The following is a 15,813-nucleotide window of genomic DNA, read 5'->3' as shown; positions in this document are numbered from 1 at the left end:
TTTGGAGACATGTCTAGTAAGAAGTTGCTGCAGCTGAGGTCAAAGAAGTTGTTGTCTGTGTTCTCTAGGATTTTGATGAATTCCTGCCTCACATTTAGGTCTTTCAACCACTTTGAGTCTATTTTTGTGTATGGTATAAGTTAATGGTCCAGCTTCATTATTCTTCATATGGCTGTCTGACTTTCCCAACACTATTTCTTGAAAAGACTGTCCTTTTTCCATTGGATATTCTTACCTGCTTTGTTGAGGATTATAGAGTTGAGGCTCCACATCTGGATTCTCTATTCTGTTGTATTGACCTATGTGTCTGTTTTTGTGCCAGTATCATTCTGTCTTGATGATTAGAGCCCTGTAATAGAGCTTGAAGTCCAGCATTGTGATGCTACCAGTTTTGTTTTTCTTTTTCAACATTCCTTTGGCTATTCAGGTCTTTTCTGGTTCCAGACAGATTTTAGGAATTTTGTTCCAGTTCTGTGAAAAAAGTAATGGTATTTTGATGGGGATTGCATTGCATGTGCAGATTGCTCTACATAGCATAGTAATTTTCACAGTATTTGTTCTTCTAATCCATGAGCATTAAACGTTTTTCCATTGCTTTGTGTCTCCTAAATTTCTTTCATGATTATTCTACAGTTTTCTGAGTACAGATCCTTTACCTCTTTGGTTAGGTTTATTCCTAGGTACCTTATGGGTTTTGGTGCAACTATAAATGGGATAGATTCTTTCATTTCTCTTTCTTCTGTCTCATTGTCAGTGTATAGAAACACAGCTGACTCCTCTGCATTGATTTTATATCCTGCCACTTTGCTGAATTCCTGTAGGAGTTCTAGCAATTTTGGGGTGGAGTCTTTTGGATTTTCCACATACAGTATTATGTCATCTGTGAAGTAAGAATTTGACTTCTTCTTTGCTGATTCAGATGCTTTTTATTTCTTTTTGTAGTCTGCTGAGGCTAGGACTTCTAGTGCCATGTTGAACAGCAGTGGTGATAATGGAGAACCCTGCTATGTTCCTGACTTTGAGGAAAAGCTGTCAGTTTTTCTCCATTGAGAATGATATTCACTGTGGGCTTTTTGTATATAGCTTTTTAGATATTGAGGTATGTTGTCTCTATCCCTACACTGTGAAAAGTTTAAATCAAGAAAGTATGCTGTACTTTGTCAAATGCTTTTTCAGCATCTATTGAGAGGTTCATATGGTTCTTGTTTTTTCTTTTATTTATGTAGTATACCACACTGATTGATTTGCATATGTTGAACCACTCCTGCAGCCCAGGAATAAATCCCACTGGTCATGGTGAATAGTCCTTTTAATGGATCCTACAGGCCAGTATTTTGGTAAGAATTTTTGCATCCATGTTCAGCAAGGATATTGGTCTTTAATTATACTTTTTGGTGGGGTCTTTGTCTGGGTTTGGGATCAAGGTAATGGTGGCCTCAGAGAAAGAGTTTGGAGGTTTTCCTCCCACTTCTATTTTTTGAAAGAGCTTCAGAAGAATAGGTATTATTTCTTCTTTAAATGTTTGGTAGAATTCCCCTGGGAAGCCATCTGGCCTTGTTTGTTGGGAGATTTTTGATTACTGCTTCATTTTCCTTGCTGGTTATGGGTCTGTTCAGGTTTCTAGTTCTTCCTGTTTCAGTTTTGGTGGCTTATATGTCTCTAGGAATGCTTCTATTTCTTCTTCCAGATTGCCTAATTTGTTGGCATATAGTAGTTCATAATATGCTCTTATAATTGTTATCAATCTTAATAATTCTTTCAAAGAACCAGCTCTTACCTTTGTTGATCTATTCTACTGCTCTGATGTTTTCTATTTCATTGATTTCTGCTCTGATCTTTATTATTTCTCTTCTCTGGCTGGTTTTAGGCTTTATTTGCTGATCTTCATCTCCTTTAAGTGTAAGGTTAGGTTGTGTATTTGAGACCTTTCTTGTTTCTTGAGAAAGGCTTATAGTGCTATATACTTCCCTGTTAGGACCACCTTTGCCACATCCCAAAGGTTTTGAACAATGTGTTTTTATTTGCATTTGTGTCCCTGAATTTTTTAAATTCTTCATTAATTTCCTGGTACTCATTCATTCTTTAGTAGGATGCTCTTTAGCCTCCATGTATTTGAGTTCTTTCCATCTCTCCTCTTGTGATTGAGTTCTAGCTTCAAGGCATTGTGGTCCAAAAATATGCAGGGAATGATCCCAATCTTTTGGTACCAGTTGAAACCTGATTTTTGACCCATATGTGATCTATTCTGGAGAATATTCCATGTGCACTCAAGAAGAATGTGTATTCTGTTCCTTTAGGATGAAATTTCTGAATCTATCAGTGAAGTCCATCTGGTCCAGTGTGTCATTCAAAGCGCTTATTTCCTTGTTGATTTGCTTAGATGACTTTGTCCATTGCAGTGAGGTGGGTTTTAAAATCCTCCACTATTATTATATTATTATCAATGTGTTTCTTTAATTTTGTTATTAATTAGCATAAATAATTGGCTGTTCCCATAAATATTTACAACTATTAGATCTTATTGTTGGATAGACCCTTTAATTATGATATAGTGTCCTTCCTTATATTTTATTACAGTCTTTGGTTTAAAATTTAATTTATCTGATATAAGGATTGTCATCCGAGCTTTCTTTTGATATCCATTAGCATGATAAATGGTTTTCCACTCCGTCACTGTAAATCTGGTGGTGTCTTTGGGTGTAAGATGAGTCCCTTATAGATAGCATATCAATGGGTCTTGCTTCTTTATCCAATCTGATACCCTGTGTCTTTTGATTGGGGGAATTTAGCCCATTTACATTTGGAGTAACTATTGAAAGAAATGAATTTAGTGCTATTGTATTACTTGTAGAGTCACTGTTTCTGTATATTGTCTTCGTTCCTTTCTGGGCTAGGTTACTTTTGAGGTCTCTCTTTGCTTAGAGGATCCCCTTTAATATTTCTTGTAGGGCTGGACTGGTGATCACAAATTCTTTTAGTTTCTGTTTGTCCTGGAAGTTTTTTTTAATCACTCCTTCTATTTTGAATACATCCCAACTGGATATAGTATTCTTGGCTGCATATTTTTCTCATTTAGTACCCTGAATATAACATACCAGTCCAGTCTTTCAGTCCAGTTTTTCAGACCTTGCCTGCCAGGTTTCTGAGGACAGGTCTTCTGCCAGTCTAATGATTCAACCCTTGTAGGTTACAGGCCTCTTGTCCTGAGCTGATTTCAGGATTTTCTCTTTATCTCTGAGATTTTCAAGTCCTCTATTACATGTTGGGGTGTTGATCTATTTTTAGTGATTTTGAGGGGGTTTCTCTGTGCTTCCTGGACTTGGATGTCTGTTTCCTTCCCCAGATTAGGAAGTTTTTCCACTATAATTTGTTCTAATATACCGTCTGCCTCTCTCTCTCTTTCCTCTTCTTCTGGGATCCTAACTACTCTAATATTGTTTCACTTTAAGGTATCACTTATCTCTCAAATTCTCCCCTCATGATCCAGTAGCTGTTTATCTCTCTTTTTCTCAAGTGCTTTATTCTCCATCATTTTGTCATCTATATGACTAATTCTCTCTTCTGCCTCATTTATCAGTTAAAGCCTCCATTTTTAATTGCATCTTATTAATAGCCTCTTAGATTCAGAGCTTGTTAGATTTTAGTTCTTTTATTTCTCCAGAAAGGGATACTCTAGTGTCTTCTATGTTTTTTGCAAGCCCATTCTGCAATTACTTTTAGTCACTATTCTGACACTCTCCCATTTCTTATTCAAGTAACTCATATCTACCAGTATGAGGCAAGAAGGTAAAAAGACAAAGGGAAATCATCCATAGAGGAACTTTCAGGAAAGGAGAAAAAAATCAAAACCCAAAGAGAAAGCAGGGCTTTAATAAAGATTCAATCTCTATGAATCAGTCAGCAGGGGTAAGAAATTTGAAAGAACAACAATATTTGTTTTATTGCTGTACTTCAAAATCTCATGCCGAGTATTTTTTATTATCAAATGAGTAAAATGGAAGGGCTTTGAAATGTATGCCTTTCAACAGAAAGAAGGGTGGGGAATATATCTTCCTTTAAGGGCAAAAAGACACAGTTTGCTGGGAAGTAATTACCTTCACTTCAGCTCCTGGGCTTGACACCAGTTTTGCTTCAGTGACATTAAGTAGGGATACTGATCTCAGCAGGTGATACTGAAAATTACTCTGCTCCAAAATGCGCACTTTCTTTCTCTCTCTCTCTCTCTCTCTCTCTCTCTCTCTTTGAATGTATGACACAGAGAGGCAGAGGAGAATCTGGTGAGTATTTGGATCACCTCTGCATCTCACACTTCACTACTGTGTTACTACCAGTGGCATTACTAGTGGCAATGCAATGCAAGAACTATATTCAGGGACTCTCCTTATGAGCTAAACAGGCAAAATCCTGAGGGCACATAATTTGGCTTTAGGCATCATTTTCTTTTCTGTAGCTCTTCACTTAGTATAAGTAGTCTAGGCAATTGTTTGAATAATAATGGACAAACATCTCTCCTTAGCAACAGTCCAGTTTAAAAAGTTATCAGATAGAATCCTACTTTTAATAATAATGTGGGTTTTTTTTTTCCTTCTGTTTTGTTTTTAGTCTGAACATACTGGAAAAGGTTGGTTCATTATTGTGATTCATAAGAAACCACTCTACATTTTTCCTGCCTTAAATATCAAGAGTGACAATATAACTGTGTTTAGGATTTCAAATTGTTATCCCAGGGAACTGGATGTTGCCTTAAGGAAATATTTCAATCTGCCATGATAGAAATCCCAGAACCTAAACTAAATAAGGAAATACTACTGTTACTGCTAATGGTCCCTGATAAGTTACATTTTTTATATTTTTAGTTATCCCTTGTTTTTGATTTGTCTTTGTTTTAATCTTTTGGAAGAGCACAATTCTATCAATAAAGTTGACTACTTTTGCTTTAGCTGGGTGATTCTCTAAAGGGCTTAGTTATCCAGTTTTTGTTTTTTGTTGAAAAAAAAAAGGTAGATAAATTACAACAATCCAGATGTGAAATATATAAATACCACGTGAAATTGCAACATAAATATGCTTGATCATGAAAAAAGTAAGCTATCAAAATTAGCATAAGCTATTATTTCAGAAATTGTTCAATCATTTTGCATTATAACAGACATTAAGTTTTTCTTTATGGAAGAATTCTTAAAATTAATAGCTTGCTACTCATTTTCCTGACATTTTATAAAACAATGTTGTGTTCAATTGTAATAATGAAGCATCTTTGTTCAGTTAATATAATATCAACCTTCTATAGAAAAAGAGATTGAGGTCACTATAAATGGTTTTAGATAACATTAGGTGAGTAATAAAAATAATTGAAGGGAGATGAAATTTCAAGATTTAAATGGGGACAAAGCGAATTCTTAAGACAAATACAAATTTTCAACACAATGTTTACAAGATGAAAAATATCACAATACCTGGAGTCATAGTAATGTAAAACACAGATACTATTATTTACAATTACATTTTTTCAGAGCCTATTTCTCACAGGATATAACTGTAAAAATGACCACAAAATAAATCTAAATACACGGGTGAGTTGGAGAAACTCATTACTAAATAGATTTGGAAAGTATTTATACCCTTTTATCAGCATGTTATTTTGCCTAACAATCATTTCCCATTCTGTCTTCCTAAATAATATCATTCACTTATCATGAAGCTGTGGTTTCATGGGATTAGCAGTTAGGTGTCTTCCTTACAGACCCAGAAGGGAGATCCTAATCCATCTAGTGTCTGCCTTACAGACCCAGAAGGGAGATCCTAATCCATCTAGGCCACTTATGGCAGTCCCATTCCCCTTACCTGTGACTGTTGTAGAATTGGACAGGAACTCCAACTGTGGCCATTGATATAGAAGGAGAATTTTCCTTGGGGTCTTTGAAGATATATTTCTTTATTTTTCAGAGAAACCAGAAGAAGTCAAACTCTTCTTTTTCTGTAGATTTCTCTCCTAGGAAATGATACCTGGGAACCATCTGTAATCCTTAGAAGAATGTATAAAGAAGGTCAAATACTTGACACATTAAGGATGACAGAGTAGAGAGAAGAGGATCAAAATATGTATTCTTGATGACATCATTAAACCAGATTAAACCAGTGCAACAGCTTGCCTTACTTCTGGTCTTCTTTTCAGTGAGATAAATAATGATTATGATGATGATGATATTTTCATTGTTCAAGGAACTTTGAATTAGATTTTCTGTTCCTATAGCCAATATATTCCTAAAAGATACAATTTCTTATACACACCAACAAATACTGTCTGGTGATTAACATGAAATCAAAAGGCCCAAGAGTTAACAATATAAAAGGAAATGAAACAATATTGGGACATTCACACATGATTGTTTGGTCACACTGCAAATAACCCAATGTTCATATACATACCCACCCATACACACAGCCTTGAAAAAAAAGAGGTCTAATTTCATAACCTTTTCCCAAAGCATCTAATGATGCCAAAATAATCAGTTTTTTTGATGACATTGAGACAATGGCATTTATATCAACGATTCAGTACTTTGTAGACCAGACAATTAATAGATTAATTTCATTTTTCAACCAAGTATTTTAGCATATAGAGGAATAATCTAAGATAATTATGGAAATTGGTTTGGGTACAAGATTTTCAGTTTTTGTTACCCAGTGGAAGACACTGACTGAGTATATATCCTATATCCCATGTCCTCTGAGAAGTGCTAAAATCAAGTTATTGATTAAAACATAGCCTCAACTCTAACAGCACAATGCAGAATGCAAAATATCAACACCAATAATTTCTCAGGTCTTTCTCCAAGGTGTATATAAAAGGAAATGGAGTAAATCTCATGCATCTACTTCAGATATAATCTGTGTTGCCAAAGCAACAGAGTGGAAGATTTTTATTCTAAATATGTTTAGAATGCAAATTGTTTGGAGAATAGTTTGTACAGAAATCAGTCAACAGTGTGCTATTGTGGATGGTCTAGTTTACAGGAAATTGTTTAATTATGCTTTGTAAGTCTTTTTTCATATATACCTAATAGAAGAGACATGAAAATCTAATTCAATCATTTGCTTTAATTAAAAATCCACTGTCAGAAAAGTTTCCATCTTAATGTTATCCTGTAACATCTGAGGATCCATTTTGGCTTACATAATTTTAGCAAAAAGAGCATGAAATGCATTTTCAAATAATGTGTCCGCAGTATGTTGGAGTTAAAAATGTTAGGCTATTTATTGTTGTGAGGCACTCAAATTTGAAAGGGACAGCTGATAAAGATGTAATTAAATCTTGCCTGTTAAGGAGTCTTATGAATTATTAAAATCCAGATCCTATTATTCCTTCTTAAATTATTCTTTTCAACTTCTTGTTACCACATATGCCACCCTCCCTCAAATGTTAAGCAATTACCCTTCTGAGGGTCAAAGAAGCACCTAAAGGGCCCATCTGGAAAGCTGAGATAAGGGCCTATGGTTCAGCTTAAATAGCTGTGCACTGAGACATTAAGATCGGGTTGGGGAGGAAGCCATTACCTTGGGGTTCTCTGAACAGCTAAAACAGATTTATTCTAGTGCACTTTACATCAGTTCTTAGATGCCTTTCTCTATTTTTGTACAGCTTCATTCTCATCTAACTTCAAAGTGTTGAGTGTGTCTTGATATATATGAAATACTGCATTTAAAAAAATTAGATGCAATTTTGCAAAATAAAATATATATAATTTTTATTATATATATATACATATATACTTTATGAACGATGGATTAACTGCCTGTTAATTTCATTACAAAGTGTTAAATAGAAAAGAATCTTATTCAGGGGTGTCTCAGTTGGTTAAGTTTCTGCCTTCGACTCAGGTCATCATCCTGGAGTCCCAGGATCAAGCCCTGCATCAGGCTCCCTGCTCAGTAGGGGAGTCTGTTTTTCCCTCTCTCCCTCACCCTACTCATGTTCTCACTCTCTCTGTCTCCGTCTCTTGTAGAGAGATAATAAATAAATGGAATCTTTTTAAAAAATATTCTTATTCAAGTTGTTCATATTTAGAGGGTTATTTTGAAACAAATTTCTTATACATATTTACTGCATTCTGAAGATATGTCTTCTGTATTGCCAGAGTAGAGAAATTTTTGTTTAGTCACTGCTTGAGCTGAAAAAGAACCATGACCATCCTATCAAAGGAATTTGTTAGGCTAAGGCTGTGTCTGGGATTTCTTAGAACCACTGACACAAATACATATCATAACTGACACATATAATTTGGACACCACCTGACACATATCATAATTTGGGCTTATCCTTAATCTATACAATTGAGTGTTTTCAGGAAGAAGTTAAACTTTGGCTTGTGACCCATTTACACAGAGAAGATTATCCTGCACTTTCACTGAGACTGGGTTCTTTGATGCTACCAATAGATCCCTGGTCAGGGTGAGGTGAGAGATGGACAATGGTACTGCATGACTATAGCAGAAGTTTGTGAAAGTAAGCAATTTATTCTAAAATCAGTCTTCCATCAAGTAATTATAAATATACTGGTATCAAGCTGTTTTGATTTTTTTTTCATGCATGGGTATTAGCAGAAGCATTTCTAAGCATTACAGAGTTAAAGCAGCTAGGTGCTAAAATACATCATATGTCTACATCTCAATCTAGGCAGTAAAAGAGGTGGATATCATTGGTAAAAACACAAAATATGTTTACAGAGTCATTTGTGCATAGATACTACAGATAAATATTTATATAACACTATCAATTAATTAAGATCTGAGTTTGCATGGTCATTTAAAACACTATGCCAGAATTCTTCAGGACTGTACTACTAAATTTTCATTGATGTGTACTGTTTATTTTGTTACAGCAATATCTGTCACCTGGAACATCTCTTTAGTGAGTCATGCAGTACAATAGAGAGCAAAAAATTTACATGTATGTTACATATATAATATATTTGCATATAAATATGATACACATAATATATAACATTATATATTACATATCGATATAATTTTGTATATCATATAAATGATATATAATTATATATAAATGACACATATCATATGTATGGTGTTAGGCATAAAACTAAGCATTTTCATGTATTATCTTATTTAATATTACAAAAAAGCCTAGGATATAGGTAATATTATCACTACTAGTTTTCAGATGAGGAAATTCTAGGTAGCTTAAAGTAATTTCAGAGCTAGCAAATGGTGAAATTAGGATTTGAAACCTTGCATCAGAGCAAGTTGTGTATTTTCTGGAATATGTGAGAATTTTGTCTTTTTTTAAAGATTTATTTGTTTGAGAGAGAGAGAGAGTATGAGCAGGGGGAGGGGCAGAGGGAGAGGTAGAGAATCTCAAGCGACACCCTGATGAGCACAAGGCTCCATCTCAATGACCTAAGCCAAAACTAAGTTTGACAGACTGAGCAACCAAGACTCACCAGACTGAGAATTTTGTTCTCTCAGTAAATGTGAGATTGCTGATAAAGGACAACCATGTGATCATGTGATATTTGTTAATAAATTTGTAGACATTTAAAACAAAGTGTTTATGGTTTACGATTATATCATAATTACTATTTGTTCGCTTTTTTCAGTTTTTAATTCTTTTAAGTGCATTTTCACAGCTTCAAAACCTAGGGTTTTCTCTCTCTGTTCCTCTATTTCACTTTAGACCCTAAGAGGCCTGTATTTACTTACTTTAAGTTCTTTTATGCAACCACTCCTTATCAATATGGTATTTGTTTCATTCCTCCACCTTACTCTCTAAGACATGTTGTCTAACCCTTCTACACTGGATCAGCACTACTTTTTCATCTCAGAAGCACATCTTATATGTATTTATTTGCTCATATCAACTGGCTTTATATATGAATACCTAAATTCTTATGTAATACTAAACATAGAGACTTGAGAAATGGCATTCCTCAAGTGGGTGTAAGAGAGTGGTGTTGAAAATTCCTAAAGAGTCAATATTGGGTAATGGAGGGTATAAATTCTAACCAATTTGGTTATCAATTTATTCTCATTTGTCATTCAAGAAAGAAGGTCAAAGAACCTCAGTCAGAAAAACAGAAACTGGTTGAGTCAATTCAACTACCTTCACAAACTTGAATCATGCTAGAATCAGTGACATTTGAAACTGAACATTCTTAGTACATTACTCATCTAAAAAGCTGCTGATTTCCACATTCACATCCCATGTTCTTTGAGAAGAAAGTAGAACAACTGAGTCTCACGACCTATGATGGAAGTTAGCTTGCTAGGCTAAATCACGTCTTTAAGATATATACAGAAAAGAAGGAAAGGAGAGAAATTCATATATTATTTTGGATGAGTTTTCTAATAGTAAATAAGAATAGTGTTTATTGAATAATTACTTCATGAAAGGAAAGACCTAGATTTTGTGGGGACTAAAAGTTATAAAACGTGAGGGAACTTTTAAAGAAAGTATGTATCAGATTCTAAAAATAATATGATCAGATTCTAAAAATAATATGATCATGGACACTCCAACACGACTTGACATGAGAAATCACTAATACAAAATGCTCTTATCCTGGGCGTTGGGCACTTCTGCATAAAGAGCCCTGAAAATTAACTCCAAAAACTTCAGATGCATCTGCCTCTGATAGAGGGTTAGAACTGCACTGAGCTTATTTCCTCCTCACATCAAGAAAATGAGGGAAAAAACAGACCTGGAAAGGTTTAATAAGCTATCGAGGTCCACGCGGTTAGGAAGAGATGAAGCTCGAATACCCACTCTTGTCCATCAGACTCTGGAGCTCATGCACCGAACTATTCTAGGTACTGCCTGCAGATCTGATTAGCATTTGTAAGTAAATGCTACAAGCAGAGCATGGGAAGAAAGAGGACATCTGGTTAACACTGGTACTTTTATTAAAGCAAAAAAGCTTGTATATGTTTCCCTTTTTTCACTGTTTTTATTCCAAAATTGACTTACAGTGTTTCCTAAATGGTACAGTTAGATTGCATTAGATACTATATTATGGTGGAAATGTACTCACGACAAAACTTTAAAAAACAAAATTGAGTGGAACAAGAAATTGTCCAGAAAATAATTCAGTAATTATCTGAGGAACAAAGACATTTTCATATTGAGGAGAAAAATAAAACCTCAATATTTTCATACATTCATTATTTAATATGAAAGGATAAGGGACTTCATAAAGAGCTGAATCTCTTGAATGTATGAGTTTAGTAAATAGGTAACCATTTACCCAACTGTAGGTAAGTAGAATAAATGGGAAAGTATAAATGCTATGAAGAGATGGGTCCAAAGGAAGATAAAGTACCTCTTTATTCTTTGAAGTAGTGGGAGGTAAAACAATGCAATATGTTATCTTTAGAAAGGGATTTTCAAAATGTTTTCATTGGAGCTCTAGGAATTTCAAGACATTCCTGGACACCGCCTCTCCACCTCAGACACATCTCCACCTATATCATATATTCTAGACACACATTTTTTAAAGAAAGTAAAGAAATAAAGGCAGATTGTGTTTATAGAGGAGCCCCAGGAATCATGTCCTACAGGTACAAGTAAGGAAAAATAATAACATACTAGTTTTAGGGGTTTATTGATACACGTGGAACTAACTAAAATCAAATCAACAAAAGTCTTCCTTATACAAATAAATTCCAACTTGGTATGTATGTAATGGACTAGTGGTGTTCTGTCTGAGGAAATCTATCTTCAGATCAACAGAATAAATGATAGTTCATGAGTCAGAATTCCTTTGATGACACACGTATTGAATTTAGAATTTGCACAATTGGGAGAATTTCAGAAATTGAAATTCATTTTCTAATACCTTATAAAGCTTGAAACACTTATTCTGACACTTAGTGTTAACCATTCAAACTAATATCATTATTTCCTTTTTTAAAAAAAACCTGAAAGTTACGTTTTTTGAGTAAAGAATAAGACAATTTTTGTTTGCTCTTAAGTCTTGATTAAGATGTGAAGAAGGGATATTAAGTTGTTGCTAGCCATAATAAAAGGAGAAATGCTAGTATAAAGGATTGGGTGTAGTACAAACTCAATGAATGTTTATTGAATGATAAATATATAAATTAACAAACTGAACTTCACTAGTGGAGAAAGAGCATTACTCCAAGCCTGAAATTCACTGAGAATTCTTAGTACCTGGGCCTGCATAGCCTCATGAATACTGATTTTTGAACAATGTACTTCTATGTCACAGAAATGAATTTTAGATTGTCTTGAAATGATTCTAGGAATTTTTTTTAATACTGATTAAAGATTTAAACTTTCCAAGGAATCCATGATTTGTTGTTGTTGTTGTTTCACAAATGTGTAATTCTAAACAGTTCAACAAAAAAAGTACTTCTGAAAATGGCAATCACCACAGGAATCTTGTGTGCATATGAGACAACCCTGGGTATCTCACTTAAAAAAAAATTCATTTATTTATTTGACAGAGAGAGACAGCGAGAGAGGGAACACAAGCAGGGGGAATAGGAGAGGAAGAAGCAGGCTTCCTGCTGAGCAAGGCTCCTGCTGAGCCACCCAGGCGTCACTACTCTGATAGTTCATTAATAGGGTACAGAAGGAGTTTGTGAGGAATGAAGGTACCATGTTAACGAGTGAGGGCTTACTCAACTTAATCAGGACAAATGCTAAGAACACTTCAATTAAAAGCAAAACGTAAGTCCTGAGGATTTTAGGTGGTCAAAAGTTTCACTTTATCTTCCAAATTTATGGATTTTAAACACCATATACTGATGCTCTGAAGTGTATAGTAGTCATTAGATATTACTGGGTTGGGTCTGAGTATGATGTCTTCAAAGAAACTTGAAGAATTATTTCTGAAACAAGTTGCAGTGAGTACACGCTAAGTTATTAAACTATTAGCCATATATCTGTAAATTCATGAAACCAGGGGTCCAGTCAACTGCAGAGGGTAGGGGGTGAGAGAGAGAGCGATATATCAGGATACTAAAAATGGGATATTATGACTTTATTAGACTAATTATGTGTGAACATAAGTTGACTTTTGAATTGTGGTGTCTGCTGAGAAGTGGGTTGGGAAGTAAGAGACATTTTTGCCTCCACACAGACCATGGTTCTCATAACATCTTGCTTTTAAAAAAGAAAAATTACCCCACTATGTGAGTAAAACTTCTGTAGAATTTTTGTTTAAAATGTAATCATATTTTCATTTTTATAGAAAATTAAGCTATTTAATGCCTTATGGATCCCACATGATTATAGGCAGAATCCTGTAAAGAACATTATAATAATTTGTAATTTAACATTTATTGAGCACAGAAAACATGTTGAACCTTGCCAGCTGGCAGACTGAGATGAACTCTTTGCTTAGAGGGGTTACAAAATAAGATTAATACACATTTTAAGAAGAGAAAGAACCTAAAAGTGCATAGTACCTCAGTTGTCCAAGTGGAAAATGCCTCTTGTTTTTCCTATGAGTTCTATGTTTTATATAATGAGAAACCAAATTCTATTTTGAATATTATATTAACCTTAATGGCACAGGTAAGATAATTATGAAATAAGACATCTTAGTCCATCATTGACAAGATGCCCCAGATGAGTAGCTCTAAATACTCAGTAAATAGTGGTTGAATATATGTTTAAATTAATGACTACAATTTTTATTCCTTCTTTTTGTTTGGCATTATCCTTGGAAAGATTATCTATCTTGAATAAGTTTCAAAATTAAAAATATGCCAGTACACATAATTTTATAAATGTAATCAGTCTTATATACCTCTCCCTTGTGGTTGAAAGACAAAAGTTAATTATTTATTAAGAGATTCATGATTCAACCATTTAACTGAATTGATTTTAAAATGTCATATATTATGGAGGGTACATATTGCATGGAGCATTGGGTATGGTGCATAAACAATGACTGCTGGAACACTGAAAAGAAATAAAATAAAATAAAATGAAAAAAATAAATAAAATGTCATGTTGGTTTTATCAATAATAGCCAAACTATGGAGAGAGCCCAAATGTCCATATCCTGATGAATGAATAAAGAAGATATGGATGTGCATGTGTGTGTGTGTGTGTGTGTGTGTGTGTGTGTGTATACACAATGGATTATCACTTAGCCATCAAAAATGCAATCTTGTCATTTGCAATGACATGGCTGGAGCTAGAGTGTGTTATGCTAAGTGAAATAATTCAGGAAAGACAAATGATATATGATCTCACTCATATGTGGAATTTAAGAAAGAAAACAAATGAACATATGGGAAGGGGAAAAGAAAAAAAAAGGAGAGAGGGAAACAAGCCATAAGAGACTTTTAACAATAGAGAACAAACCAAGGCTAATGGAGGGAGGTGAGTAGGGGATGGGCTAGAGGGTGATAGGTATTAAGGAGGGCAATTTTGATGAGCACTGGGTGTTATATGTAAGTGATGAATCACTGAATTCTACTCCAATAACCGATATTGTACTATATATTAACTAACCAAAATTAAATTAAAAATAAGTAAAAAATTAATAATAAAATATTTAGAATCTGGGTATGTTGTAACCTAAGAAGCATATGATATACCTGGTGTTAGCATAAGGGTACTGCTTTTGCCAAAATCTGAGTAAATAAATAAGATAAACCCACATAAAAATAAATAAATAGAAATAAAACAAAATGTTATGCTGGAATGTGCAGAAGTCTTTTAACTAATGTCTCCATATTTGGAATATGCTGAGTACTCTAGGAATGAGTATGGAAGATAGAGTTAGGGAAGGCGTAGAAATTAATGAAAGTGAGTGCTTCTTTTTTTCAAGATTTTATTTATTTGACAGAGAGAGAGAGCTCAAGCAAGGGGAGCAGCAGGCAGAGGGAGAAGCAGACTCCCTGCCAAGCAAGGACCCCAGTACAGGGCTCAGGCTCAATACCAAGTCCCCAGGATCATGACTTGAGCTAAAGGCAGCCGCCCAACCAACTGAGCCATCTGGGCACCCCTGAATGCTTCTTTTATTAATGCAACGTTACATATAAAATTTACTAAGGAAATATTATACACTGAGCATCATATTAGGCACTAAGAATCCTAGTTGTGATAAAATACAAAGCAATGGCAGTCAAGCATTGGACAACTAAGCCACTCTGCAAAGAGAATACTATGTCTCTAAGAATTATGATCTTGAGATCTTGAGAAAGAGGTAGAGTCAGTCACCTCCTTCAATGTTGATAGAAAGCTTAATGTAAAATATACCTATTTACTTTAAAACTATGTATTTATTCAATGATTTATTCTAACTTAATTGTGGCAGAAATTTCTCTTATAAAACATTTTTTTAAAAATATAAAACATTCTTTTCTCTTATAAAACATTTAAAACAAAAAGAAAAATTAAAAGAACTTTATAAACACTTTATATTTACTATACTTCTATTCCTGTTTTATCCCATGTCTATCTAACTATTCATTTATAATATATGTACATATATATATATATAACTAATGCACTTAAATTGCAAACAACAAAACAATCTTTCCTAAATACTTTAGCATTTTTGTAATTAGATACTATATTTGTTGACAGTATTTTTCTTATGTTAAAATCAAAAGAATAAAATATACAATGTACATTCTATAAGTTTAGTCAAAACTTTTGAAGCCATAGATAGAACATTAACATAACTTCCGAAAATTCCCACTTCCCCTTCTGAATAAATTTCTGCCCACTGTTCTAATTCTTTTCAAACATAATTTTGCCTGTTCTGAAATACCATAAAAATGGATTTATTGGGTAGAACTTCTTTTGTG

At 34.0% G+C, this 15,813-nt stretch overlaps 1 long non-coding RNA gene across 1 annotated transcript in view; it reads right to left on the bottom strand.

Moving 5' to 3' along the window:
* The window catches only part of LOC309860476, a 155,575-nt gene that overhangs the window by 11,212 nt on the left and 128,550 nt on the right, over positions 1 to 15,813 (bottom strand). Inside the window, exon 4 of the long non-coding RNA XR_014309395.1 lies at positions 5,845 to 6,025. This is a non-coding gene — a long non-coding RNA (uncharacterized lncRNA). The remainder of the gene's footprint in view (positions 1 to 5,844; positions 6,026 to 15,813) is intronic.

The sequence above is a fragment of the Mustela nivalis genome, assembly GCF_964662115.1.
Source record: "Mustela nivalis genome assembly, chromosome: 2".
In the NCBI taxonomy this organism is placed as follows: Eukaryota; Metazoa; Chordata; class Mammalia; order Carnivora; family Mustelidae; genus Mustela; species Mustela nivalis.
Note: the sequence above shows the minus strand (reverse complement) of the source record. Positions and strands in the feature narration are given on the sequence as shown.